The sequence below is a fragment of the Scyliorhinus canicula genome, chromosome 5 (genome assembly GCF_902713615.1).
Source record: "Scyliorhinus canicula chromosome 5, sScyCan1.1, whole genome shotgun sequence".
Classification (NCBI taxonomy): Eukaryota; Metazoa; Chordata; class Chondrichthyes; order Carcharhiniformes; family Scyliorhinidae; genus Scyliorhinus; species Scyliorhinus canicula.
Genome location: NC_052150.1, coordinates 74,168,703 through 74,196,556, shown reverse-complemented (window position 1 = coordinate 74,196,556; position 27,854 = coordinate 74,168,703). Strand labels below are relative to the sequence as shown.

At 44.5% G+C, this 27,854-nt stretch overlaps 1 protein-coding gene across 13 annotated transcripts in view; it reads left to right on the top strand.

The window, feature by feature from the left end:
* Positions 1 to 27,854, top strand: part of osbpl3b (oxysterol binding protein-like 3b) — a 200,419-nt gene that overhangs the window by 3,031 nt on the left and 169,534 nt on the right. For 8 of the 13 annotated variants that reach the window (XM_038797228.1, XM_038797227.1, XM_038797232.1 and 5 more), the window contains exon 2: positions 21,337 to 21,417. The exons of 2 other annotated variants lie outside the window; for them this stretch is intronic. The gene's annotated coding sequence lies outside the window, so the exon portion shown is untranslated. Of the gene's footprint in view, positions 1 to 21,336; positions 21,422 to 27,854 lie in introns of all 13 variants that reach the window. 3 more of the 13 variants (XM_038797230.1, XM_038797220.1, XM_038797225.1) reach the window with 1 other exon arrangement.

The window sequence follows — 27,854 nt, the reverse complement described above, 5'->3', positions numbered from 1 at the left end:
TGCTGCAGTGTTTCATATGGGTCAAATCTCGAATACACATGCTCTGAGTGAACATTGTTTTAATTTTCATGTTGGAACAAATTTGGAAACTGAGTAACTACTGTGAAATAGCCTCTCCCAGCTACTTTCTGGTCAACCTCATAAATGCTGCAGTAAATTTATATGATGCATGCTGTAGAGGGAATTTATATGACAAATGCTGCAGAGGGAGGTGTTATGCGTAGTCATGGTGGTAAAGAAATATTGAATTGGTAGAGGTACATTTTATAAAGGAGGCAATGTGATGATTTGTTGATCTGAGCAGTGTGGAGTGACACCTGGAACTATAAACTGGTACAGATGTGAGAATTGACATCTCGGGTGAGGGATATGGGGTGTGCAGGAGAAAATATTGAATGCTAAATTCTTTCTTGGAAATGTTTTAATTAAAATTTTAGCATTTTACGCAAAATTACAAAAAATGCAAACAAAATCCTTTAACCATACACAGACCCCAAACAAATCCCCAACACAACTGTCCAACCCGTGAAACACAAAATAAAAAGAAAAGAAACCCCCTACTTTTGTAACTCCCCCCAACAACTAATAGTGATCAATTCTTTGAAATACAATATAAACAACCGCCATTTCCAGTAGAACCCTCCAGTCGACGCCATCACCGTATACTTGACCTTTTTGAGGTGCAAAAACTCCATCAAATCCCCTAGCCACGCCAAGACATTTGGCGATGTCGCCAATCTCCAGCCCAACAAAATTCGCCTCCTCGCCACTGAGATGCAGGCAAGGACATCCGCCCCATATCCATCTGAAGCTCCGGTACATCTGAAACTCCTAAAGTAGCAGGGCTCTAGCTCAATATTTAGGATCAGTGACATGGTGTTCAAATAACCCTCCAGAAACCCACCAGCTTAGAACAGGACCAAAGCGTGCATGTGGTGTCCAGGCCCTGCCCTATCCTCCGCTCACTCAAAAAACTGACACATCCAAGCCTTAGTGAGGTGCACTCAAAACACTACCTTTATCTGAATCAGGCTCAGTCTCTCACAATGACGTGGCATTCATCCTCCGCAGTCCCTCACTCCACACCGGCATCTCCAGTATTGGCCCCATCTCCTCTACCCTTTAGCCTTCACCACCCACGAAACTAAACTCTTCCCCTACAATTCATTTGTACATGCCAGGTGTACTGCCTTCCTCTAACTCTGAACAGGAGAGAATCCTCTAAAATTAGGACGCTGGCAACATCACCGGGAAATCTGAAAAACACCTCTTGCGCCAAGAGGTACCTAAACATGTCCGAGCCGAACCGTCCAAATTTCTCCTGAAGCTCCTCCAAGCTGGCAAACTGCCTCTCCAAGAATAAATCACCCACTCTCTCCAGCCCTTTCTCTCTCCGTGCACCAAATGCGGTATCTAGCCTTGCCAACAAGTTAGTACAACAGGTGGTTAGTACAAATGGGAGCTAGCTTTGAAGTTGCCCCAAGTTGAAATGCTGGGTGTTGCCTCTATATTTTTGGCGTGGACACCACCACTGGGTTTGTTAAATGACTTGCCGACGCTATTACCAATGCCCCCAAACCTGTCCCCCTATATGACCCCTGAACCCAGAGAGCCCCTGGTTCCCGCGTCACCCGAACATCTCCGTGTTGGCTGCCCAATAATAGTGCAGCAAATGTGGTCGCACTAGACCCCCTGCCTGTCTCTCTTCCTGGGGGACCCCACCTCTGAATCCTCAGGGCCTTGCCGCCCAAATAAAGCCAGAAATAAGCCACTCCAACCTTCAGAAAAATGATTTGGGCAGGAACATCAGGAGACACTGAAATAAAAATCTGGTTACTAAATGAACTCAGCCCGCCCAACGATAATGGGAGCTAATGCTGAATTTTAAATCTAAAGCAAATGGTGAACTATTTTTTTCTCACTCTTTGTTTCTGTATGCATGGGACGTTTCTTCCCAATGGATGCTTGTTCTGCCTGTTGTATTTTCCACAAAAAGGAAGTGCGTGCTGCACAGGTCAGGCTGGGGTGATTGTCCTGGGTGGGGGGGGGGGGGGGGGGGGCAGTTCTACGCTATTTGGTAATCAGCAACCTGCTCTTATGAGCTTCCTAGCACTAGTTAAAGGTTTTCCATGCTGACTCATCCTCTTCCAAATCATGGAGTCAGCTGGGTACCTGCAGATGGACACTTATTTGCATTTGTCTAGCTTTTTGCCTGGGGAATCGGTATAAGCCACTGACTGCTGGTACTTTCCAGAGAATGTGGGACTCCAGTCTGGACATGGGACTGCTCCAGATTGCTGAACACGATTGTCAGGTGTAGTCTTGAGTCACAAGTTGTTTTCAGCATGTCCATCAGCCTCTGCTCCTTTAAATCTTCTCCAAACCCACCTTTTTTTTGGTTGGGTTTTGGTCATCTTGTATAAATTTTCTATCTTGCAATAGAGATTTAAAAAAAATAAATAAAGTATGAACACCCTGAATTTCTTATCTAAATCAGTGACGTTCTCAGCAGGGTCTCCTGCTCCACACCATATGGTACCAGGAACTATCCAGCCCAGTTGGCTCTTTCACGAGTCTTTCACTAGATTGATTCCAGGAACAAAGGACCTGTTTATGAAGAGAGATTGAGCAGTCTAGGCCAATATTCGCTTGAGTTTAGAAGAATGAGAGGAGATCTAATTGAGTTATATAAAATGCTAAAGGGGATTATTAATATGGTAGATGTGGAGTGAATGTTTCCCCTTGCTGGACATCCCAGAATGCGAGGCCATGATTTTAGGCTAAGTGTGGCAGATTTAAAACGGAACTGAGGAGGGATTACTTTACTGAAAGGGTCGTGAATCTATGGAATTCTCTATTCCAGAGTGCAAGGATAACAAACCATATTTAAGGAGGAGATAGATAGGTTTTTAATTAGTAATTGGGTGAAGGGTTATGGGGGACGGGTAGGAAGGTGCAGATGAGGCTGAGATGAAATCACCCCACATATTGAATGAGGGAGCAGGCTGATGGGGTGAATTGCCTACTTGTGTTTTTTGTTCTTGTGTTTCCTGCCCCTCCACAGGGAAAGTGAAAAGGTTCTTCCAGGGTCAGTGATAGCAGGATCCTTGAGGAACCATTTCACTTTCCCCACAGTGGGAGACCCTGAACTTGACTCGGGACTCTCAAAAACCTGCATCTGTAAAGCACCTTTTCAATATTTTAAAAGGATTTGGCAAATTACGCTGGTAGGGAATTGAGTCACATAGGGAGAGACAATAGAGAATGACTGAAACCTAACCAAAAAGGTGGGTTTTGATAAGACTGAAAGGAGCAGAGACTGATGTGCATGCAGAAGAGACTGGATAGGGTGGGAAAGAGTGGGTCCAATATGTCGAAAACAACTTGGACTGAGACAAATATTATAGAATGCAGCAAACATTCTTCTGACATTATGCTGAAGAGGAGATCATTGATGAAGCAGCTGAAGATGGTTAGCTGATGACACTGATCCCCTGAGGAACTCCTGCAGTGTTGTCCAGGGTTCAGATGATTTACCTCCAACAACCAGAACCATTTTTTGTGTGACAGGTATGACTCCCAACTAGGGAGTTTTCCCCCTGGGTCTCATTGACTTCAGTTTTGCTAGGGCTCCTTGATGTTTCTGCGTGGTTAAATGCTGTCTTGATGTCAAAGGCATTCAGTCACCTCACCTTTGGAGTTCAATTCTTTTGTCCACGATTGGACTATATTGAGATCAGGAGGTGAGTGACCGTCGGGGAACCCAAACTGAAGACTGATGAGCTGTTTATTGCCATGCAAGTGCCACTTGGTAGCACTGTTGGCAACACCTTCCATCACTTTGCTCATAGTTGAGAGTGGACTGATGGATTGGGAATTTCTGGATTGGATTCATCCTGCTTTTTTTTTGGGCAGTAGATACCTGGTCAGTTTTCCACATTGTCAGACATCTGTTTATATCTGTGTGAGAGCAGCTTGGCCAAAGGCACAGCTATTTCTGGATCACAAGTCCTAGTATTACAGCCAGGATGTTGTAAGTGCTCATAGCCTTTTCTGTACCCAGTGCCTTCAGCCACATTTTGCAATTAAGTTGTATGAATTCAGTTGGCTGAATGTCTAGATCTGTGCTGCTAGGGACCTTGGGGAGCCTGAGATCAGTCATGTACTTGGCACTTCTAGCTGAAGATGGTTCCAAATGCTTCAACCTTGCCTCTTGCACAGATATGCTGGGCTCCCCCATCATTGAGAATAGGGATGTTTAAAGAGCTGCCACCTCTGATTACCGTTTAATATGATTCATGACGACTGCAGAGCTTTGATCTGATCAGTTGGTCCAGGGATTGCTTAGCTCTGTCTATAGTATGTTACTTCCACGGGTCTAGTGTGAAATCTCATGATTTTATGCAAGAGCACAGAATGTACTCTGGAGGGGCAATTTCAACTTCAACCATCAAGGTTGAGTATATTTGAGGCCTGGGTGGACAGATTTCTCAGGGAATACAATCATATGGGAATGTAAAGAGAAGTGGCATTTTAACTCAAGATCAGCCAAGATCATGTTCACGCAATCACAGAATTGTTTCAACACAGAAGGAAGCCGTTTGGCTTATTTTGTCCGTACCAGGTCTTCAAATGAGCAATTCTCCTTTCGTTCTCACATTGCCTTTCTATAGCCCTGTCCATTCTTGCATTCAATTAGGAATTAGACTGTGATCTGAAATGCCTTGAATAAATCTGTCTCCACCACACTCTGGGGCAGTGTTCCAGATCCAATCACTCATTGCATGAAAAAGCTTTTCTCCTTATCACTGTTGCTTCTTTTACTAATTGCTTAAAATCTGTGATACCTCTCTCTATCTTTTCTCAAGTGGAAGCAATTTCTCCCTCTGTACACTGGCCTGATCCCTCATGCTTTTGAACATCTCCAATCAGCTTTCTTTTAAAACTTCTCCTCTTCAAAAAAAACATCTCAACTTCTCCAATCTATCTTCATAGGAACCATTCTTGTGAATCCTTTTTGCATTCTCTCCAGAACCTTCACATCTCTCCTGAAGTGTGGCACCCAAAACTGGTTGCAACACTCCAGCTGAGGCTGTTCTACATAACCTCTTTGCTCGCGTACTCTATATCCTTGCTAATAGAGCATGGGACACTGTGTGTGCTTTATGAACCACACCTTGAACCTGCCCTGGCGTAGTAAATTACTTGTGCAAATCAACTCTCAGATCTTTCTGTTCCTGTATCATCTTTATTATAATTTTCCTTTATTTTGTCCCCCCATGTGCTTTCTATCAAAATGAATCATTCACATTACTTTGTATTGAACTTCATCTGCCACTTGTCTGTCCATTCTCTATGACAAACCTTTCTCCAGTTCAAAAAGCATCTATTAGCCTTTACTCTGTTTCTGTCATTCAGTTAGTTTTGTATCAGTATTGCTACTGTTCCTTTTGTCCATGAACTGTTATCCCATGAACTGTAACTTTGCTCATGAGTCTGTTGTGTGGCACTGTACCAAATGCCGTTTGTAAATTTATCTATATCACATCAACAGCAATGCCCTCATCTCTCTCTCTCTTATCTCAAAACCTCAAGCAAATTAGTTGAACATGATTTTCCCTCACAGAATCCGCACTGGCTTTCTTTAATGTACCGTCATGTGCCCATGTGGGTATTAATTTTGTCCTGAAATGTTGTTTCTTGAGGATTCCCCACAACCAATGTTAAACTGACTGGACTGGGGCTGCTTGCTGAGTGCTGGAGTAGCAGCATGCCTCTGCTGTAACAGAAGTGTGTCATGTGACTTACTGCAGTTAGGGACTGGAGAAGATGCGGACAGTGGACCTGGGTGTACCCTGATTGGGCGAAAGGTTATTAATTAACATCAAGGCTTGGGGACCGGAGAAGCACTCCACTCCATTTAGCTGCTGGGATTGAAGAAACAGTGAAACCCAAAGGTTGGCTACTCAGTCTTGGGCCAAGGGACTGTGTATAAATAACCGGGGCAATTCACTATTTTGAGGAAAGGTCTTGATAAGAAAGAATCAATAAAACTTTCAACTTCATAACTCGTAGTTTATTCTTAATTGTTCAGTTTTATTATTATTGGTAAGGTTTATTGGCCGTAATAAAGATAATTGGGAGTTATAGGGGTTATAAACTATAAAGTAATTAATTAAATTTTATTGTGTTTTTCTAATTTTGAGACCTGGTAGGACAATTCACATCGATCAAGTGTCAGGACTCCAGCATGCTACCCATGCCCTGGACAATTGCATGTGCAGAAAACCCAAACCTAAAGTGGTTTGTCAGGAAAGGGTGGGGCCTATCAGGGGTGTGCAAGGTAGAGTGTGTTGCAGCAGAAGATATGGGCAGGGTTCATTTAAAAAAAAATTTAAAGTGTCCAATTCTTTTTTTTTCCAATTAAGGGGCAGTTTAGCGTGGCCAATCCACCTACCCGGCACATCTTTGGGTTTAGCGGTGAGGCACATGCAGACAATGGGAGAATGTGCAATCTCCACAAGGATGGTGACCTGACGCTGGGATAGAACCTGGTCCATGGCGGCGTAAGTCCACAGTACGCTCGTGGGCAGGGTTCTTAATGAGTACTTTTCTCCCTCTTCGTAGAGGACCGGGATGATGCAGGAGGGTAGACACGGAGAAAAGGGATGGTGTTCCCCAGGTGGAATGCCGCTGTGGATCTGTCTCAAGGAGCTGCAGGCCTGTAAATAAATTGAATAGAGAAATGCTGGAAGGAGTGTCTCGGCAGCATATTTAAGCACAAACATAATAATAATCTTTATTGTCACAAGCAGGTTTACATTAACACTGCAATAGGGGGCAGCACGGTAGCATGGTGGTTAGCATAAATGCTTCACAGCTCCAGGGTCCCAGGTTCGATTCCCAGCTGGGTCACTGTCTGTGCGGAGTCTGCACGTCCTCCCCGTGTGTGCGTGGGTTTCCTCCGGGTGCTCCGGTTTCCTCCCACAGTCCAAAGATGTGCGGGTTAGGTGGATTGGCCATGCTAAATTGCCCGTAGTGTCCTAAAAAGTAAGGTTAAGGGGGGGGGGGGGGGGATTGTTGGGTTACGGGTATAGGGTGGATACGTGGGTTTGAGTAGGGTGATCATGGCTCGGCACAACATTGAGGGCCGAAGGGCCTGTTCTGTGCTGTACTGTTCTATGTTCTATGTATAGGGCGGAACTCTCCCAAGCCCCTGCCAGTGGATTTGATGTTGGGCGTGGGGTGAGAATATGACAGCTGGCCCAGAAATCGGTTTCGGGCCAGCTTGTATTTACAGCGGGATCTTGTGCTGGTGCCTGCAAGGAAAACATGTCAGAGGCCAGTATGAACCTCATTTACACCCCGTTAATGGGAATGTGCAGATAGACCTTCCAGATTAGGTGTCCTGGAGGAGGTTCACTTTCCAGCCTCAGAATATTTCTTTCTTCAATGATGGGTCAGTGATGTTGGGTGCCTTTTCAATATGGCACCTGGACACAATAACTGACTATGTACCATCCAGGCCTACCCTGCCACTGAATATGGTGTGAAACACCCAGGTGAAAAATTAGAGACTGGGCCGGGTGGGTTGGTATGTTTTACCACCAGTCGCCACAGTGGCAAACCCATGCTCACGCACTCGCCGCAGCACTTAGTCTCAAAATGAGAGAATTCCACCCATAGTCCTGTAACTCCTAAAATCCTCAAGCTTTCTATCCATGTATATATATTTACATGTGTCTGTCCTGACCACAATGTGCTTGCACAATCGCTAATGAACAATTGGTGCTATTATATCATTAGAGCACACAAAACACTGGGTTTATCTTTACACCCTTGTTCAAAAAAGGGTGTAATATTTTAAATTCTCCAGTCCTCTACCATCACCCCTGTATCTGAGGATGACTGAAAAGTTACGGCCAGTCTTCTCCTTGTCCTTGAATGCATCTAATTAAGTTCTGATGCATTATCAACTTGAAGTACAGGTGGCATATCGAATGCCTCCAGTGCATTGATTACCTCCTCTTTGCCATGTCCTGGGAAGCCGCCTCTTCCTTAGAAAGACAGATGCAAAGTCTTCATTACATACTTGACCCCCCCCCCCCCGGCCCCTATGCGTAAATCTCCTATTTGATCAGCCTAATCAGCCCCACTCCTCTTATCACGGTTTTACTATTTATATGCTTATAGAAGACTTTGGGATTCCCTTCTTTGGCTACAGTTGCTGTTCATACCCCCTCTTTGCTCCTCTTATTTGCTTTCCCTCTAACATCCTATATTTCCTGATTGCGGTCTCCTAAGTTGTCTATTTGGCCCACCACATACTCGAGGACCAGGGCCAGCAATGTCTCCTTTCGCATTGGACTGGAAACATATTGCTGTGAAAAAAGAAATTGCTGAATGCACACTCTGAACTCTTGCCCCCCTCTCCCCTTTACACGTCTATCCAGTCTGTATTTTGATAGTTAAAGTCTATAATTTTTGGACCTCTATGATTTCCTTGCAAGTTTTCCTACACACTTTCCAGAGGTTTGTGGTCTATAGACTACACCGAGCAATGTAATCGCACTTTCTTTATTCCTTAGATCGAGCTACATTGATTCTATCCTTGACCTCTCTGGAACATTCTCTCTCTCCAGCTGCTATGGCCTCCTTAATCAATACTGCCACTCCCCTTTTCTTCCTCTCTTATCTTTTTCTGAACACCTTGTCCTGCCATTCTTTGCACTAAGTCAGGAACAATATCATATTTCCACATGTCTATCTGTGCTGTAACTTGTCAATTTTATTCACAACATTCTGCTTTCACATACATGCATGTTGACCCTGATTTCGATGTTAATACTTTCTCCTTTAATCTGGCCCTACCTAATTACTTATTATTCTGTAGCCGTAGGGCGGCACAGTGATGCAGTTGTTAGCACTGCTGCCTCTCGCTGCCGAGGATCCGCGTTCAATCCCGCCCCATGGTCACTGTCTGTCTGTGTGGAGTTTGCACATTCTCCCAATATGTGTGTGGGTCTCACCCCCATAACCCAAAGATGTGCAGGGTAGGTGGATTGACCACACTAAATTACCCTTAATTGGGGAAAAACAGTGAATTGGGTCATTTAAATTTATATTAAAAAATACTTCTTATTCCCTATTTTAATGCTAACCATATATTTCAGTATTCTGTGCATCTTGGTTTTCTCTCTGATATTTCCTGCACCCATGCCAAGTTAGTTTAAACCCTAACTCTCTCCAATAGCACTAGCAAATTACCCCACAAATGACTCAGCCTTGGCTCTATTTAGGTCCAACCTGTCCAGCCTATCAAGGCACGGTGGTGCAGTGGTTAGCACTGCTGCCTCACGATGCCGAGGACCAGGGTTCGATCCTGGCCCCGGGTCATTACCCATGTGGAGTTTGCACATTCTCCCCTCACCTGTGTGGGTCTCACCCCCACAATCCAAAGATGTGCAGGGTAAGTGGATTGACCTTGCTAAATTTCCCCTTAATTGGAGGAAAGTAAAGAGAAAGAGAGACCTTGCAGACTATGAATTCAGTCGTTGGGATTCTCTTAAAAGAACCGGAAGTACCTTCATTGGGAGAAATTACAGGATGAAATGGGAACTATTGGTGTGTAGATATTATGGCCAACAGAACATAAAATTCAGATTTGCTCCAGTGTCTATCAGACACTGAAAAGTTATTAAAACCAGACTTGCACCACCCATTGAGCATAAAACTTCACAATCCAGGAAGCATTCAGCTGAAAGTCAAGGGACGGTTGTTAACTGCTTCAGCTTCCTAGTCTTTGATCCAATTAATACACTGAACATTCAAACCATTTCTTGCTCTTTACAGGTCGAATATTGCTTATCCGTAAATCCAGAAACTGCACACATCCTAAAACTTCATTGACCTTTAGCGTGGAGAGTCTAGTTGTTTGTACTGTTCACCTTGAGATTTTTGTGGTGAACAAGCCAAAAAGAAACTTATTACAGAATTTATTATTCAGTGATACATCTTGCTTTGCTAGCCATTTAATTCACTTTAAACTATACCTCGCCTCAGTTTAGGCTACTGTAATGTAAATGTATATGTAGTATTCAAAAACTGAAATTACTGAAACCTAAATTGCAATTGGCCCCGAGGGTTTTGGATAAAGGATACTGACCTGTACTCCTTTTCACTCAAACCTTCAATCATCCTAAGTGCATTCTATTGACTCTTTTCCATTACTCTTGTTACTCCCTATAAAGCACTTTAAGACACATTGTATAAATAAAAGTTGTTGCTGCTGCTCCATTAAGAGGAGTGCATTATCAGCGCCTTGACGAGTATTCTGAATTTCTAATGCATTCTGAAATGTTCATGATTGACGCTGACCAGGTCTCATTGCTGCTTTGCAGTATTTGCATAGTCTTTCTGCTAAACCCAATTTGTTGAGTTCTCCAGCTTAGAATTCCGCTGCAATGCCAACCCCACTGCTGTTTGCAATTAACCTGGCAGATGATCCACCTGGGGAAATTGGACCCGAACATACGGGTTTTGTTTTCTGCCTCTGCTTTAACATCTTGGCTGCTCCTGCATCACATTGTAGAGGTTGTAACACCAATGCAGTTACTGAAGGGCAGCACAGTGGTTAGCATTGTTGTTTCACAGCACCAGTGGCCTGGGTTCGATTCCCAGCTTGGGTCACTGTCTTTGTGGAGTCTGCACGTTCTCCGTTTCTGCATGGATTTTCTCCGGGTGCTCTGGTTTTCTTCCCACAAGTCCTGAAAGACATGCTGTTAGGTGAATTGGACATTCTGAATTCTCCCTCAGTGTACCCTAACAGGTGCCGGAGTGTGGCGTCGAGGGGATTTTCACAGTAACTTCATTGCATTGTTAATGTAGGCCTACGTGAGACAATAATAAAGATAATTATTTAGTTGTCTATTTCCTTTTCTTTGTTCCATGGTAACTGAGGAAAAAGTGAGTTATTTGGATCTTTGCATAGGTTGCAAATGATTAGATCAGTGACTGAACAAGGTGCTGAATTTTGTAAATCTATTGCAGTTGGTGTTTCCTTAATATTTTTGTGAAAAGTTTATTAACGTTAATGTTTTCAATTATAAACAAGCGCATCAATAGAACATGGTTTGTGTCTTATTTGAAATATCTAAAAGTATGTATATGTATAGGATTTTCAGCAGAGTAATGCCAATCATGTGATAAGACATTAACTTGCTTCCTTGGAAAGGAGATGGCCATTGTGCTTTGCTCCCTGTTGATTTTGAATAGAAAAAAGAAATAGCTTGCTGCTTATAGGACCGAAGGGATGAATATAGTCCTGTAACTATTCGGAAGTTCAGTAAAGGGATACATGTTGCCGTACTAATTCTTGATGTTTATATTCCACAGCTGTTTTCGGAAATGGCTCTGCTGTACTGACAAAGGCTCCTGGCGCTGTTACAGTTAGCTCTTAATGTTACGTGACTAATTACTCACTGCCCAAATAACCTAAAAATAATTGCAAATATCCTGCTGTTTTGAGCCAGTGTTTGAAACTCTATCTGGCAACTGCACTGTTGTCAATAACTGAGGAAAGTCCCACATAAATCTGATTTGCCATCTGTGTACTTGCCTCATCAGCAGCCAGACAACTGTGATCATTTCTGAGAAGACCACCCCTATTATTGTCAGCAGCAGTGATGGTGATTAGGGTAACACCAGATTGGATCTGTCGGTAGCCTGCATGGCTAAGAGTGGTGATACATTACATTTTGCAATCCTGTGATTTTTTTTTTTGGTTGTATTTTCAGACGGTGATTTTTGTCCACTGTCACTCTGATTTTCACAACTGCAATGGTCAGTGTAAATTCTCAGTCGGACGATAAACCTGAACTTTAAACCTATAAAAACAAAATGCTGGAAGTACCCAGCTGGTATAACAGCATTTTGCAGAGAGAAACTGAGTTAACGGTTTGGTTTGACAAGGTTTTGCCAGAACTGGAATAAGTTAAGCTTTTAACAGTTTTCGAACAGGAATGCAGAGGCATTTTCCATATGTACATAACCAAGAAATGCAAAAGCCAACTGCGACAACAGGAAACAACCCCTCTCTTACTGCACCCCCCCCCCCTTCCAATTTTTCACCCCGCCGCTGATGACTCAATACTCCTTTAAGAAGTCGATGAACAGCTTCCACCTCAAGATGAACCCCTCCTCCGAACCTCGAATGGCGAGCTTGATCTTTTCCAAATGCAGGAACTCTGCCAGATCGCTCACCCGTACCCCTGCCCTCGGTGGCTCCAAGTCCCACCAGCACAACAAAATCCGTCTCCGGGCAATCAGGGAGGCAAACACCAACACGTTGGCCTCTCTCCCCACTTGCGCTCCCAGATCCTCCGACACTCTCAACAAATATGGCCACCTCTGGACCCGGGGCTAACTCTACCCTAAAATCTTTGACAAAGCATCCATAAATACCTTCCAAAACCCCCTCAATCTCTGTGTTACCCTAATGTCCCAGAGACATCACTGCTGCTGACAATAATAGGGATGGTCTTCGCAGAAATGACCATAATTTTCTGGACTCGGCACACATACCCTGCACCTATCCTCCACCCCTGGAAAGAACTGACACGCCCTGGACACCGTCACGTGTGCCCTGTGCACCACCTTAAATTGGATAAGGCCTAGAATTGAACACGACGAGGAAGCATTCGCCCTCCGCACTCCACACTCCATACTCTGGCCCCCAATGCCCCACCCAATTCCTCCTCCCACTTATGCCTAACCTCCACCAGAGCACTCTCCCTCTTCAACAGCTCCCCATATATATCTACAACATTGCTGTCCCCTATCTCATCCTCGAACAGTAATGTATTTTGCAGCATTGGGGGTGGCAGCATCGGCAACGACAGCACCTCCTTTCTCATGAAGTCCCTAACCTGCAGATATCTGTACCCATTCTCCTTTGGCAACAGATATGCCCCCCCCCCCTCCCCCCACTCATCCAGGCCTGCAAACCTCCCTCCCACAAAAAAAATCCTAAAATATTTTTTCCCCACCTGCCACCACCCCTGGAACTTTGAATCCAATCCCACTGGAGCAAACCTATGATTATCGCGAATTGGTTTCCACAGCGACGCTTTCGAAACCAAAGTGCTGCCAACACTGGTTCCAAACCCCGAGTGCTAATGCCACTGGGTGCAAGGAGTACCTGACCAGCGAGAATGGAAGGGGTGCCAACAACTTTGCCCTCAGGCTGATCCCCTTACACGAGGCTACCTCCATCCATCCACAATCCGACCATTCCTCCACCGTCCATTTCCTAACCATTGCTATATTAGCTGCCCAGCAGTAGTTTGTCAAGCTTGGTAACGACTTCAGACTGAAAGGTAGAACTTCTTCAACCAGAGGGTGGTAAATCTGTGGAACTATTTGCCGCAGAAGGCCAAGTAAGAGTGTCTTTAAGACAGAAAGATAAATTCTTGATTAATAAGAGGATCAAGGGTTATTGGGAGAAGACAAGAAAATGGGGATGAGAAACATGTTAGCCATGGTTGAATGGCGGAACAGACTCGATGGGCCGAATGGCCCATGTCTTATGGTCTTAGTAGGCCTTCATACCCTCCATCAGTCATGCCAGTTCAACTCGTGCAGTAAGCCCAACTCCACATCACCACCCCGCTCAATGCTCCTCCACGCCCTCGAACCCCTAAAACCATTACCAGCGGTTCAATCGCCAGAGCAAAGGGCAGCGGAGAGAGCAGACACCTCTGCCTTGTCAAAATAATCAGAACTGACCTGATCTCCCAACACTCTCATTGGGCGCCTCATGCAGCAACTGAACCCAATCCACAAACCTCTGCCCAAATCCGAATCACCCCAACACCTCGAACACATACGCTCATTCAACCCGATCGAACAACTTCTTCGAGTCCATTGCCCCAACCGCTTCCACTTCTTGGCCCTCCGAGGGAGTCATTATAACATTAAGCAACCTCTGTACGTTTGCTGACAACCACCGCCCTTTCACAAACCCCGTCTGGTCCTTGCCTAACCCCCTCGGCGCCCCCCCCCCCATAATCAGCCGGAGTGTGTCCAGGTCTGGAATCCTTGCTAAAACCTTCCTCAGAAAATCCACGTCATCCTAATTTGGGGCATATATATTCATTAGAACCATCTGCGTCCCCTCCATTTTTCCACTCACCCATTTCCACCCCCTTCATCTTCATATCCAACTCCGAATGTAACACTTGCCCTACCTAACCCTTCAACCTCACCTAGTCCCCTAACTTCAGGTTCATCTTCTGAAGAAACACAACATCAGTCTTCAATCCATGAAAACCTTTGAACCAGGCCATTCAAACCCTGAACGCTGTACATAACCAAGTTGGGGGGGCGCCTGAGGTGTCGGTACACCCACTGTGCTGTTAGGCAGGGAATTCCAGGATGTTGCCCCAGCGACAGTGATGGAGCGGTGATATGTTTCCAAGTCAGGGTGGTGAGTGACTTGGAGGGGAACCTTCAGGTGGTGGTGTTCCCAGGTATCTGCTGCTCTTGTCCTTCTAGATGGTAATGGTCGTGAGTTTGGAAGGTGTTGTCTAAGGAACATTGGTGAGTTACTGCAGTACATCGTGTAGATGGTATACATGGCTGCCACTGTTTGTTGGTGGTGGAGGGTTTGAATGTTTGTGGAAGGGGGAGCAATCAAGAAGACTGCTTTGTCCTGGATGGTGTCGAGCGTTGGAGCTGCATTCATAAAGGCAAGTGGAGAGTATTCCATTATGCTCCTGAATTGTGCCTTATAGATGGTGGACAGGCTTTGAGGGTCAGGAGATGACTTACTCACCATAGGATTCCTAACCTTTGATCTGCCCAGGTAGCCACAGTATTAATGTGGCTAGTCCAAAAAAACATAGAACATAGAAAAATACAGCACAGAATAGGCCCTTCGGCCCACTATGTTGTGCCAAACTTTTGTCCTAGATTAAGAACAAATTCATCTACACCCCATCATTCTACCGTAATCCAGGTACCTATCCAATAGCCGCTTGAAGGTCCCTAACGTTTCCGACTCAACTACTTCCACAGGCAGTGCATTCCATGCCCCCACTACTCTCTGGGTAAAAAACCTACCTCTGACATCCCCCCCTATATCTTCCACCATTCATCTTAAATCTATGTCCCCTTGTAATGGTTTGTTCCACCTGGGGAAAAAGTCTCTGACTGTTGACTATCTATTCCCCTGATCACCTTATAAACCTCTATCAAGTCGCCCCTCATCCTTCTCTGTTCTAATGAGAAAAGGCCTAGCACCCTCAACCTTTCCTCGTACGACCTACTCTCCATTCCAGGCAACATCCTGGTAAATCTCCTTTGCACCTTTTCCAAAGATTCCACATCTTTCCTAAAATGAGGCGCCCAGAACTGCACACAGTACTCCAAATGTGGCCATACCAAGGTTTTGTACAGCTGCATCTTCACCTCATGGCTCTTAAATTCAATCCCTCTGCTAATGAATGCGGATGAACAGTTCAGTTTCTGATCAATGGTCAGGACAGGGTAGCACAAGTGATTAGCACAGTGGCTTCACAGCGCCAGGATCCCAGGTTCGATTCCCTGCTGGGTACTGTCTCTGCGGAGTCTGCACATTCTCCCCGTGTCTGCGTGGGTTTCTTCCGGGTGCTCGGTTTCTTCCCACAGTCCAACGATGTGCATGTTAGGTGGATTGACCATGATAAATTGCCCTTCGTGACTAAAAAAGTTTAGGAGGGGTTATTGGGTTACGGCGATAGGGTGGAAGTGAGGGCTTAAGTGGGTCGGTGCAGACTCGATGGGCCGAATGGCCTCCTTCTGCACTGTATGTTCTATAAGCCCCAGGATATTGATTGTGGCGGATTCAGCGATGGTAATGCCATTGAATGTCAAGGGGCAGTTGTTAGATCCTCTCTTGTAGGAGATGGTCATTACCTGCCACTTGTGTGGCACAAATGTAACTTTCCGCTTGTAAGCCCAAGCCTAGATATTGTCCAGGTCTTACTGCATTTGGACATGGACTGTTTCATTATCTGACGAGTTGCGAATGATGCTGAACATTGTGCAATCATTTGGAAACATCCCCACTTCTAACCTTCTAATGGAAGGGAGGTAATTAATGAAGCAGCTGAAGATGATTGGGCCTGGGCCACTACCCTGAGGAATTCCTGCAGTGATGTCCTGGAGTTGAGATGATTGAGCTCCAACCACCACAACCTTCCTTTGTGCCCGGTATGACTCCAAACAGCGAGAGTTTTCCCCCTGATTCCCATTGACTCCAGTTTAGCTAGGGCTCATTGATGCCATACTCGGTCAAATGCTGCCTTGATGTCAAGGGCAGTCACTCTCACCTCGCCTCTGCCATTCATCTCTTTTGGCCATGTCTGAACCAAGGCTGTAATGTGGTCAGGGGCTGAGTGACCCTGATGGAACCCAAACTGAGTGCCCGTGAGCAGGTTATTGCTGAGTAAGTGCTGCTTGATAGCCCTGTTGATGACTCCTTCCATTACCTTGCTGATGACGGAGAGTATGCTGATAGGGCGATAATTGGCTGGGTTGGATTTGTCCTGTTTCTTGTGTACAGGACACACCAAGGCAACTTTCCATTTTGTCGAGTAGATGCCAGTGTTGTAGCTGTATTGGAACAGCTTGGCTAGGGTTGCGACAAGTTCTGGAACGCACGTCTGCAGTACTATTGCTGGGATATTGTCATAGCCCATAAGCGTTGCAGTATCCAGTGCCTTCAGCTGTTTCTTGATATCACGTGGAGTGAATTGCATTGGCTGAAGACTGACATCTGTGATGCTGGAGACTTGTGAGAAGACCAAATTGGATCATCCACTCGGCACTTCTGGCTGAAGATCGTTGCGAATGCCTCAGCCTAATCTTTTGCACGTATGTGCTGACCTCCGCTATCATTGAGGATGGGGATATTTGTGCATCCTCCTCCTCCAGTGAGTTGATGATGACAATGAACCCATTGTCGATTGTCATAAAATCCCATCTGGTTCACTAATATCCTTTTGGGGAAGGAAATCTGCTGTCCTTAACCTGGGTCTGACCTACGTATGACTCCAAATCCACAGCAATGTGGTTGACTCTTAACTGCCCTCTGAAATGGCCCAGCAAGCCACTAGTTCAAGGACAATCCTGGATGGTCGATAAATGCTGACCCAGGATAGAGGGGACGTGGAGAGGATGTTTCCACTTGTAGGAAAAACTAGAACCAGAGGACACCATCTCAGATTAAAGGGACAATCCTTTAAAACAGAGATGAGGAGGAATTTCTTCAGCCAGAGGGTGGTGAATCTGTGGAACTCTTTGCTGCAGAAGGCAATTCACTGAGTGTCTTTAAGACGGAGATAGGTTCTTGATTAATAAGGGGATCAGGGGTTATGTGGAGAAGGCAGGAGAATGTGGATGAGAAAATATCAACCATGATTGAATAGTGGAGCAGACTCGATGGGCCAAGTGGCCAAATTCTGCTCCTATGTCTTATGGTCTTATAGTCAGCGATGCCACGTCCCATGAAAGAATAAAAACAAACTCGCTTCTTCCAAAATGCTACAAGAACCCATATTGGTCCACGAATGCCTGGGTAGATTTGTTTCTGCATCTTGGGAGGTGATAGAAGCAGGCCATTTGGGATTGAGGGTTTTGATGCTTCACCTTTAGTGTAATTTTTTAAAAGTTCAGGTGAAATTTCTTATGACATGGCTTCTGTGCTGCCTAATTTACACGCTGTGGGCACGATTCTCCGCCCCCCCACGCCAGGTGGGAGAATAGCGGGAGGGCCTCCTGACATTTTTCACGCCCTCCCGCTATTCTCTTCCCCCCCCCCCCACGCCTGACCCACGCCACGAATCGCCGCTCGCCGGTTTTTATGGTGAGCGGCGATTCTCCGAGGCCGATGGGCCGAGCGGCCGGGCCTTTGCGCCCGTTTCAACACGGCAGCAAACACACCTGCTTGCTGCCGTCGTGAAACGGGTGCCAGATGCCCGTTTGGGGCATCTGGGGGCCCGATTGGCACGGCAGTACCACGGCCATGCCAAGGGGGGCATAGGCCCACCGATCGCGGGCCGTGCGTCTGTAACGGACGCACTCTTTTCCCTCTGTCGCCCCGCAAGATCAAGCCGCCACGTCTTGCGGGGCGGCTGAGGGAAAAGACGGCAACTGCGCATGCGCGGGTGACGTCATCGGCCGCGTCAGCCGGGCTGACGCTAGGCATGCGGCCTTGACGACCGCCTTCAAGGCCGCGCCGCCATGACGCACAGGGCTGCGCTCCTAGCCCCGCCCAGGGGGGAAAATCGTCCCCGGAAGTGGGCGTGAAGGCTGCCGTGGGTCACGGCCTGTCCCACGGCAGCCTTTACGATTCTCCGCATTTGCGGAGAATCTCGCCCTGTGTCTTTTGTTTTGAATTTTACGGTCTGAACCTTCAGGTGAAAATAGCCCTGAAGCGGACATGTTTTACAGCATCGACTTAAGTAAGATAGTTCTCCTTCTGAGCAAAATGTCTGATAATATATCTAAACACTTGTTTTCAGGCTAAAATGAAGAGAAAATTGGGGTTGACATTGTTCCTGATTTGCTCCATTCATAAGGGAGGGCAGATATCGAGCCTCAGCAACCACACTGGAACAACTGCATGGGCAAAAATTGCACGTGTCCAGTTCAAGAGCAGCATTTGTTGTTTTGTTCCCGGCCATAAATGGTTCCCTGACAGTGGGACGGTCTGCTCAGGCCCAGGATGTGAAAAATGTCGAAAGAAAAGCTTGTCAAATGTCAAAAGACCATCCACGTCCCATGCGAGAAAAATTGCAGCACTGGCATATATGTGTTTATTACGCTCTGCCATTTGTTTCCAGAGGCCAGGGACCACACCACCTCTCAAGTTGATATTTATACATCCATATCACTTTGTTTTTCCTCATACTCATACAAGTTCTATTACTGACATCTAAATGGCAAGTGTATTATTCAAGAACCGCACATGGCACTTGAATGCTACAGCGGCTCAAAGTGGAACTTGCAGGTAGCTTGCCATTGTGTTAATTTGTGCTTTTGTTAACTTTCCATCTTTGCCATAACATTACTTGTAGGTTCTTAAGAAAAAAGTGGTATTCTCGTTGAGAGATTTTACTGATTTGTTTTTTTTTTCTGCCATTGTTGTGACAGATAGATGTTCAGTTATTCCTGATAAGCTGTTACAAAGTCATACCTTTTTTATGAAAATGGAATAATCAAGCAGAGGCTTTTTCTTTTATATAATAGTTTGCTATTTTTCTTTCCTTGGGTTGAGAGTTTTCTGGCTTTTGCATTTGTCTCCAATCCTAAAGTAAGGATGTCTACTTTTTTTTGGAAACTCCATTATGTTCATATAGTGTGCTAGTAAGTTTGTTTAATTTAGCAGTATGTAGATTAAGCAAGGAAAAAGTCAACATTGCATTCATTGTAAGAAATTCTTTTAAGTGAAAAATGTTTCTTGCTAAATCATCTTGCAACACCAAATAACGTAATTTTCTTTTTGTTTAGAGAAGCAAGGGTTGACAAAGCTTGTGTAGTCATTTAAAAGATTTTGACTAAGTCTGTATTTTCATCACTAAGGAAGAAAGCACGGGTCGGGAGATTTCCCAACTTGACAGACCCACCTAGGTTAAATGAGCCTGTAGTCCTCTTTTGCTCCAGGAAGGTGGGTGGTGGGGGAGGGGGGGGGGGGGGTGGAGCTGCAGGATTATGTCGCGCTCTCTGACTCCAGAAACCAATCTTCATCTGCCACAGGAGTGGGTAAATGTCAATATGGGCTGGTTAGAAGGCCCATATCAGTTCACTGGAACTTGTATTAGAAGCTGTTGGGCCCTCCAGCCCTCATTCCTGACACTTCTTCAAACTGCACTGTCCCAATGGTGCCTCCATGACAACCCCCCCTCCCACACCCTTCATGCCTGCTCATACTCCCATGCTGCCTCTTCCATAGTCACTAACCCAATATCTTCCATTGGCAGACCTCAGGAGCCATGTGGAGATTAGATTGTTGAAGTTATTGTTTAATGCTTTCACTCATACATTCTTAATAGTGAAGAAAGCTTCCATTCATGAAACCGCTAGAACTTTTAAATCCCCTGAAATGTTGAATCTCTTCAAATGAACAGATTTCTATTCAGCCTTAACATCAAAGATAGCTAATACTTTAATAGTCTATTTGAAATGTTATTATAATTATAAACTCAAAATCTGCCTCCTAAGATAATTGTATTTTTGAAATTCCGTCAAACATTCATAATTATCTGGCCCTTGGGAAATGTCAACAAAGGACTCTGAAAGTGCACGACCCGATGTAAAAACATTTCTGACCTATACCAGATGACCTGTCAATAAAAGCCATCCAGTGGGCAATATTTTAACTCTCACTGACAGATTAAGCCTGTTTTTTTCCCCCAAGTTTAACAAACAGGGGATTTTAAACATCTGAACATAATACTCAAACAGACTTTATCTGTCCTTTGGAGCATTTATGTCTGTCATTTTGTGACTCTCACACGGCAAATTTAAGCCTCTGGACCAGCCAAAATGTAATCTATTAGATCTCAGCACTAAGATCAAACCACTCTGCTGAGTCTGGGTTCCCTGCTTGGTGCGATTCCATGTCCTACCCCCATCCCTCTGCTGGCTAAAATTGGATATATTGAAAATAGTGGGTGGGACATCTGCATCCAGGTACCTCCTGCCTTTCATTTTTAAAGATTCACAGAGTCAGAAAGACTCTGAAAGTCTGGCCCAACGGGTATGATGATTCCTCTTTCTTGCAAGTGGCTAATGGTAGACCAGCCTACTTGCTGATATTTCGATGTCGTTTTCAGGAAGACGAGGGTAATTCACGTTGCAGCAGGATCTGCACACACACGTATCCGGCAGGAAGTTATTGTCATTGCACAGTGATCCGGAGCAGAAATCCTTTTTTTTTCTCCATCCCTTGCACCGGTAAATGTGTTTGAGGCCAAATGTAGCAAACCGACTTCTATCCTGGTTGTTTTTTTATTTACTTGGCAGACATCAAGGCCTGACTCTGGCACCTTCTAGTCTGTATGTCTCAGCCAGCTCGCTGGATAAAATCTGAACTATCATCAGAACGTTTGGGGGGAAAAAAAAACATTTGGGTTATTGAGAGCTTTGTTTCGTGAAACAAAAGGAGTGAATGAATCTGTGGTTACTACTGTGAAATAATTGAAAATGTATCGACAGTTTTTTTCCAGTTTAAGTTCGAAATAACATTTAAATCTATTAATTTTAATTTTGTTTTCAATTTTTATTCAATTAAAGATCAAATTGGGAAGGAGACAACGTTCCAAATTCCAGAATTCTGACTAATGCATGAACCAAGTTTTTGGCCTGAGTTATACAGTAGGTAATCCGTGCTTTCTCTTCGTTTGTCAGCAATGTGGATGAAGCCATAGTTTTTTTGTGAGCCACAATAATCCGTCACATAATTTATTTTGCAGCTGAGGTGATGTTTAAAAATTGAGACTTGATGGAGCGTGCAAATTCTGGCCTTGACTTTTCACCATTACCCCACCCACCTCCCCTCCCAAATAACAAAACAAATGACGTGTTGCATGCCTGGGGCAGGATAGGATTTCCAGTCACTGTCTTTTCTGGTCTCGGGCAATTAACCGATTCATGAAGGATACTACCTGAGGGTTTTGGTAAAGAGAGGTTGGGATTTTAACATGAAAGGGCCCAGGCTGCTTGCAAAATGGCAATGCTTTCAGAAAAACGTTGAGTACTGTTCTCGAATAAAAACAGTGCTGGAAAAACCCGGCAGGTCTGGCCGCATCTGTGGCGTTAGAAACAGAGTTACTGTTTCGGATCTAATGTGACTCCTTTAGAATTGAAGAGAGGCGGTAATGTGATGGGTTTTATGCTTTTGAACAAGGCGGGGAGGGACAGGGGGAGCAAAAGAGGGCAGGGGAGATTAAATGATGAAGATGACGTGGAACCAAAGGCAAAGGGAGTGGTAATATTAAAGAAACAAACAATTGGTCCAAGAGTAGGTGGGAATAACAGAATAAAGGTTAGCACTGGCTGAAAGTAAAATAGCAGAATGTGCTAATAGCATAATAAAGATCACTGGTGTCTGGAAGCAAAAATGTGAACAAGGTACAGATTGGAATGAAAGCAAATTACTGAGGATACTGGAATCTAAAACAAAAATGTTTGTTACAGATTGGAATGTGGGGTTGGGGAAAGTTTTAATTGGAGGACAGAGTGCATGAGCTGAAGTTGCTGAACTTGATTTTGAGTCCAGAATGCTATAAACTGCCTCATTGGAAGATGAGATGCTGTTTCCCCAGCTTGCTTCATTAGAATGTTATATCAAGCTGAGGACAGATATGTGAGCATGGGACTAAGATGGTGAATTGAAATGGCAAGCGATCAGAAAGCTAGGATCATGCTTGTGGACTTGAGCGAAGGTGTTCTGCAAAGCGGTCCCTCAGACTGTGTATGTGAGCGGTGGATAAAGTATGCTAAATTGAAAGAAGTACAAGGAAATCACTGCTTCACCTGGAAAGCGTGTTTGGGGCCTTGGGCAGTGAGGAGTGACGAGGTAATGGGGCTGGTTTTGTGTGGCTCCTGCAGTTGTGTGGGAAGTGAGTGAGGTTATGGAGGAGTGAGCCAGGGTGTCGTCAGGGGAGCGGTTTCTGTGGAATGCTGACATGGGAGGGGAATAGAACATGTTTCGTGAAGACATCATGCTGGTGGAAATGGCGGAGGATAATCCTTGGAATATGGAGCGTGGTGGGATGGAAAGCGAAGACCAGGAGTACCATTTTGTGGTTCTGGAAGGAGGAGAAGAGGTGAGGGCAGAAGTGTGGGCAAATGGGTCGGATATGTTTGAGGGACCTGTCAACCAGAGAATCCTAGGCTGAAGAAAAAGGAAATTGTGTCGGAAACATGGCTGATGGAGAAAGTGAGAGAATGGAGACCTTGCATGGAGCAGGGTGTGACGAGGTGAGGAGAGGTAGACATGGGAGCCGGTGAAATTGTAATGAATATCAGTAGGCAGCCTAAACTCTGAAATGGAGGTGGAGAAGTCAAGGAAGGGAAGGGGGAAGTATTGCAGATGGACCATGTGAAGGTGAGAGAGGGGTGAAAAGTGGTAGCAAAATTGATGAATTGTTTGTTGAGCCTGTGGAAAACAGTGACACCTCCTTTTCCTTCCCCCGTTGCTAAATACAGCCTGGACCAAACTATGGGCTTTTGCATCCAAAGTTTAAATAATGCAGAGGATGAGAAATGCAGTCACATTCAAATATTTTATTGATATCTAAAGAGAGTGCCAGCATGCAGTGCGAAGGTAGGGCAATATATACCTCTTAAATGAAGTAGAATGGTAAAAGTGTGAAATTGTGAAGTGGATGGGAAGAAAATAAGTTCCATTTGCATTGTGTGTGAAATGGGGAAAAGAGTAGGAGAGGGTATGTTGAAGGATGGAAACGTTCGTATGGAAGGTTAACAATTGAGGAAACACTTAGGAAAGTGACGCTCGGTTAGTTTGGTGAAATCTAAGTGCCACTTTGTTTTCCCTTTGTTTTACTTTTATCAATTGTGAAGTATAAAAAGTTAAGCAAAATGCAACATTTTAACGTCACTATCTACATTTACTCTAGACTTCCCTAGAATGTAACACCAATCTTGGATCTTCAACATTTGTACTTCCCCCTTCAGGCTTGCGTGTTGAAATTATGAGATTAAGTTATACTGCCTATAACATTACTTATTTTGCTATTTTTTTTTTAATTGCCATTTTTGTATCCCATCTTCACCATCTGGATTGACAACAAATTTGTTTGGAGCAACAGTTAAAAATAATATGGTACATAACCAACCATGTGACTTACTGTATAGTAGAGGTCATGCTAAGACTTGATAATGCCCTGATTGGTCAGGTTATGTGTACACTCTGGGCTAGTGCCTTCAAAGGGATATATTTACTAGAGTGTGGAGAAAAGCAATAGAAATGATGACTAAGGTGAAGGAGCCAAGGTTTTCGGGGGAAAAACCTGTTTTTAAAAAAATATTTTATTAAAGTTTGCATTTTTGCACTGTACACACAGAAAAAAAGAAAAAATGGATGAAACGGTAGCAGTTTACCTGGTGTACCTTTTCAGTGCCCCCCCTTTGCCTTCTCCTTCCTCTACTACTTCTCTTCTGCTTTTTCCGGGTCTTATCCTAGGCCCTTTCTTTCACTGCAGGTGGTTTGTTTGGTGTTTGTCTTTTTCTTGTGGCTTTGTGTTGGGCCCTCTGATCCCTGTTTTGGTCTATCTCTGGGCTCCCCCTTGGTGTTTCGCCCAGTTTCTCCTCCCTATTGCCCCCCCCATCCCCCGTTTTATTGGCTTCAAACAGATCTTGGAACAGGCTGATGAATGGTCCCCACGCTTTGTGGAAGCCATCTTCCAACCCTCGGATGGTATACTTGATCTTCTCCAGATGGAGAAATGCTGATGAGTCTGCCAGCCAGTTTGCAGTTGTGAGTGGTATTGCTGATCGCCAGCCAAGCAGGATTCTCCAGCAGGAGATTAGGGAAGCAAAGGCAAGGTGTCCGTCCTCTTTCCCATATGAAGTTCTGGCTGATCCACTACCCCGAAGACTGCCACTCTCGGGCACGACTCCACCAGCACCCCCATAACCTTGGATATTGCCTCAAAGAAGGCTGCCCAGAACCTGACAAGTCTGGTGCATACCCAAAACATGTGGACGTGGTTGGCCGGGCCTCCCTGGCACCATTCATATTTGTCCTCCACCTCCGGGCAGAACCTACTCATTTGGGTTCTTGTCAGGTCTGCTGTTCATCACTTTTAGCTGCATAAGGCTTAACCTTGCACAGGAGGAGGTGGAGTTGGCCCTGTTCAGTGCTTCACTCCAGAGTCCCCACCCTTCTTCCGTTCCTAATTCTTCCTCCCCTTGTTCCATCCAGTGGGGAATGTGTCCTTTCTAAAAGTTGCCCGTATATGTCCCTGCAGTTAATTTTTCCCATTCTGTCCGCGTCCAGTAACTCCTCCAACATTGTGTCTCTCGGGGCCCTAGGGTATCTTGTCTTCTTACGGAGAAGGTTTCTGTTTTGCAAATGCTGGAGTTCATGTCCGTCCAGTAATTCCAGTCTCTCCGTTAGCTCTTCTAGGGTCATTGGTGTCCCCTGTGTAAAAGTCCAGAACTGTCAATGTCTCCCACCCCTGTCCTGTCGCGTGTCGAGCATGGCTGGTGGAACCCTGTGGTTACCACAGATGGGGGCCATGGTGGAACCCCCCCACTCTCTCTCTCTCTCCCTCACACAAAAGCCATAATCATTTTGTCGTTTGTTTGGACGAAGGCCTTGGGGATGCAGATCGGTATGGATATGAACAGGAAGAGGAACCTGGGCAGTATGTTCATGTTGATCGGCTGCACCCTCCCGCAAGGGAAAGAGGGACTGCATCCCATCTCTGTAGGTCCTTTTTAACTTCCTTCGTCGACTTGTCAGATTCCACTTGTGGATCCGAGTGCAGTTGTGGGCAACGTGGATCCCCAGGTAGCGGAATTTGTTTTGGGCTATTTTAAGTGGAAGGCCGTCCAGCTCTGCCCTTCCCTATCTTGGGTTCACTGGGAAGGAAAAACTTATTTTAATATTGATATTTAACAGAGAGAAAATAATTAAAGTTGAGGAAATAACAGATTAGTAATTGACGTGTGAAATATACATTCAGAGGTAACCTAAATGGACAATTACCTGAATAATAGTTTACAAAGGTAACCAGGAAGTTTAACTGAAAAGGATAAATCTTTTGAAACATGACACTTCAAAAACAAAAAAGCTGCATCCTTCCTAATTTTTGCATTTCTACATTTTCCTTTGACACGTGGGTTACCGCCTATATCTTTGTGATGCCATTGCGAACATTGGTTGCTAGATGATGCACACCAATTTCATGGTGACTTTATATTTCATCCAGGGAGTATTATCTATCGTAGTCAGAAATAAGAGATTGTTACAGTACAAAATCAGCTTATACCAACAAAAAAATTATATATGTAGTGAGCTTGTGGTATGAATTAACTGCATATTAAATGATTATAATATAACCAATGCAGATGCACCAGCCCACACTATAAACTTCTTTAAGAATGGGAAAATCTTTGTGGTAACTTGGAAGAGTTTGTCCTTTTTTCAGTGCATGAAAATTCTATTTTCTTTGCTTGACCTCTTGCTGAAATTGTCCACTTTGCTCTAACTGACGTGATCTTTGATCCACAACATTCTCTCGGCATAGCTCATGAGGCCACTCAAAAGTAATGCACAACTAGGTGTGCTATTCAATCCTCTGCCAACAAGAAATGAAAGCCTGACTGAAGACACTTTCTTTCAGCTGTAATTTTAAGCTAACCTCAAGACTGATGTGCTTAGCAACAGCCGTATACAATTATTACACAAGGTAAATGACATTACAATTGTATCCATCAGGATGTTTATGTGAACATTTTGTCTTAGTTAGCCATATTTCCTGGCTAATCATTTCATAATGCCGTACGGCTCAAGGAGGAAGTGGTCTAATTAAATTGAAATGCATTTAAATTTACAGAGTAGGATAATGACTGATTTCATAGATCTACAACATCTTGGGCATATTTTATGCATTGGTTAGAACTTGATACCTGAGAGTGGCGAGAGTGATTGAGGGCCAGCAGACCAGAGTTGTGCTACAAGCTCAGCATTGTCCTTTGAGTGTAAAAAGCAAGTTCTGCTTGAAAAATTTGAAGGTTAACCAAAATTTTAACAAGCAGTTAGTTCTGTGGGAGCATGGGAAAGGTTACATTTAAGTCCAAAAAAGTAACTAGGTGCTCTGTTTAATTTACATTAGTGGGCTGTGCCTATAAATGTATTCAGCTACGCTTCTTTCGTTATATGGTTTTAAGAACATTTTTATTTCAATAAACTACTCCATGCAGACACTGTTTACATGACACAGATTTGGTTTTATTTCTGAACAGGGAGAGTGTATTTTTATCCACGGCTACATTGAATATTTAACTCAAAAGGAGGAAATCACTGTCAGTCACTGGGAGTTGCAGGGGAAAAAAGAGGAAAAAACAAATCCTTTTAATGCAATGTTGGCTAATGAAGGATAGCTGAGTTTCTTTCTTCTCCAAATGTATATGCAGGACATATGTGCATTATATTTTACAGAATGGAATTGTAATGCTAGTTGTCTTTTTGATGGCGTTTTGTATTGATTGACCAGTTGCATTTTTTTGATGGCTAATGTAAATTTTAATAATTAATTTGTTATGGGATGCTGAGTCAATATTGATTGCACATTCTTAATTGCCCTCTAAGGTCATCTGAACTACCTTGAGCTGCCACCGGCCATGTGATGTAGAACACCCACAATGTTGTTAGGGAGGGAATTCCAGGATTGTGATTAGTGACAGTGAAGGAAAGGCAATATATTTCCACGTTATGATGGTGTGTGGCTTGGAGAGGAACATTCAGGTGGTGGTGTTCCCTATGTCTGCATTCCTTGTCCTTCTAGGTGGTAGAGGTCACAAATTTGGAAGGTAACATCAAAGGGGTCTTGGTGAGTTGCTGAAGTGTTTGTAGATGGTACATCTTGCTGCCGCAATGCGTCGGAGTGCCAGTCAAGCAGGCTGTTTCCTGGAAGATGTCAAAGCTTCTTGAGTGTTGGAGCTGCAAGTGGCGAATATTCCGGCACACACGTGACTTGTGCCTTATTGATGGTGGACAGATTTTGGGAGTCAGGAAGTGAGATACTCACTGCAGAATTCCCAGCCTGTGAACACTCTTG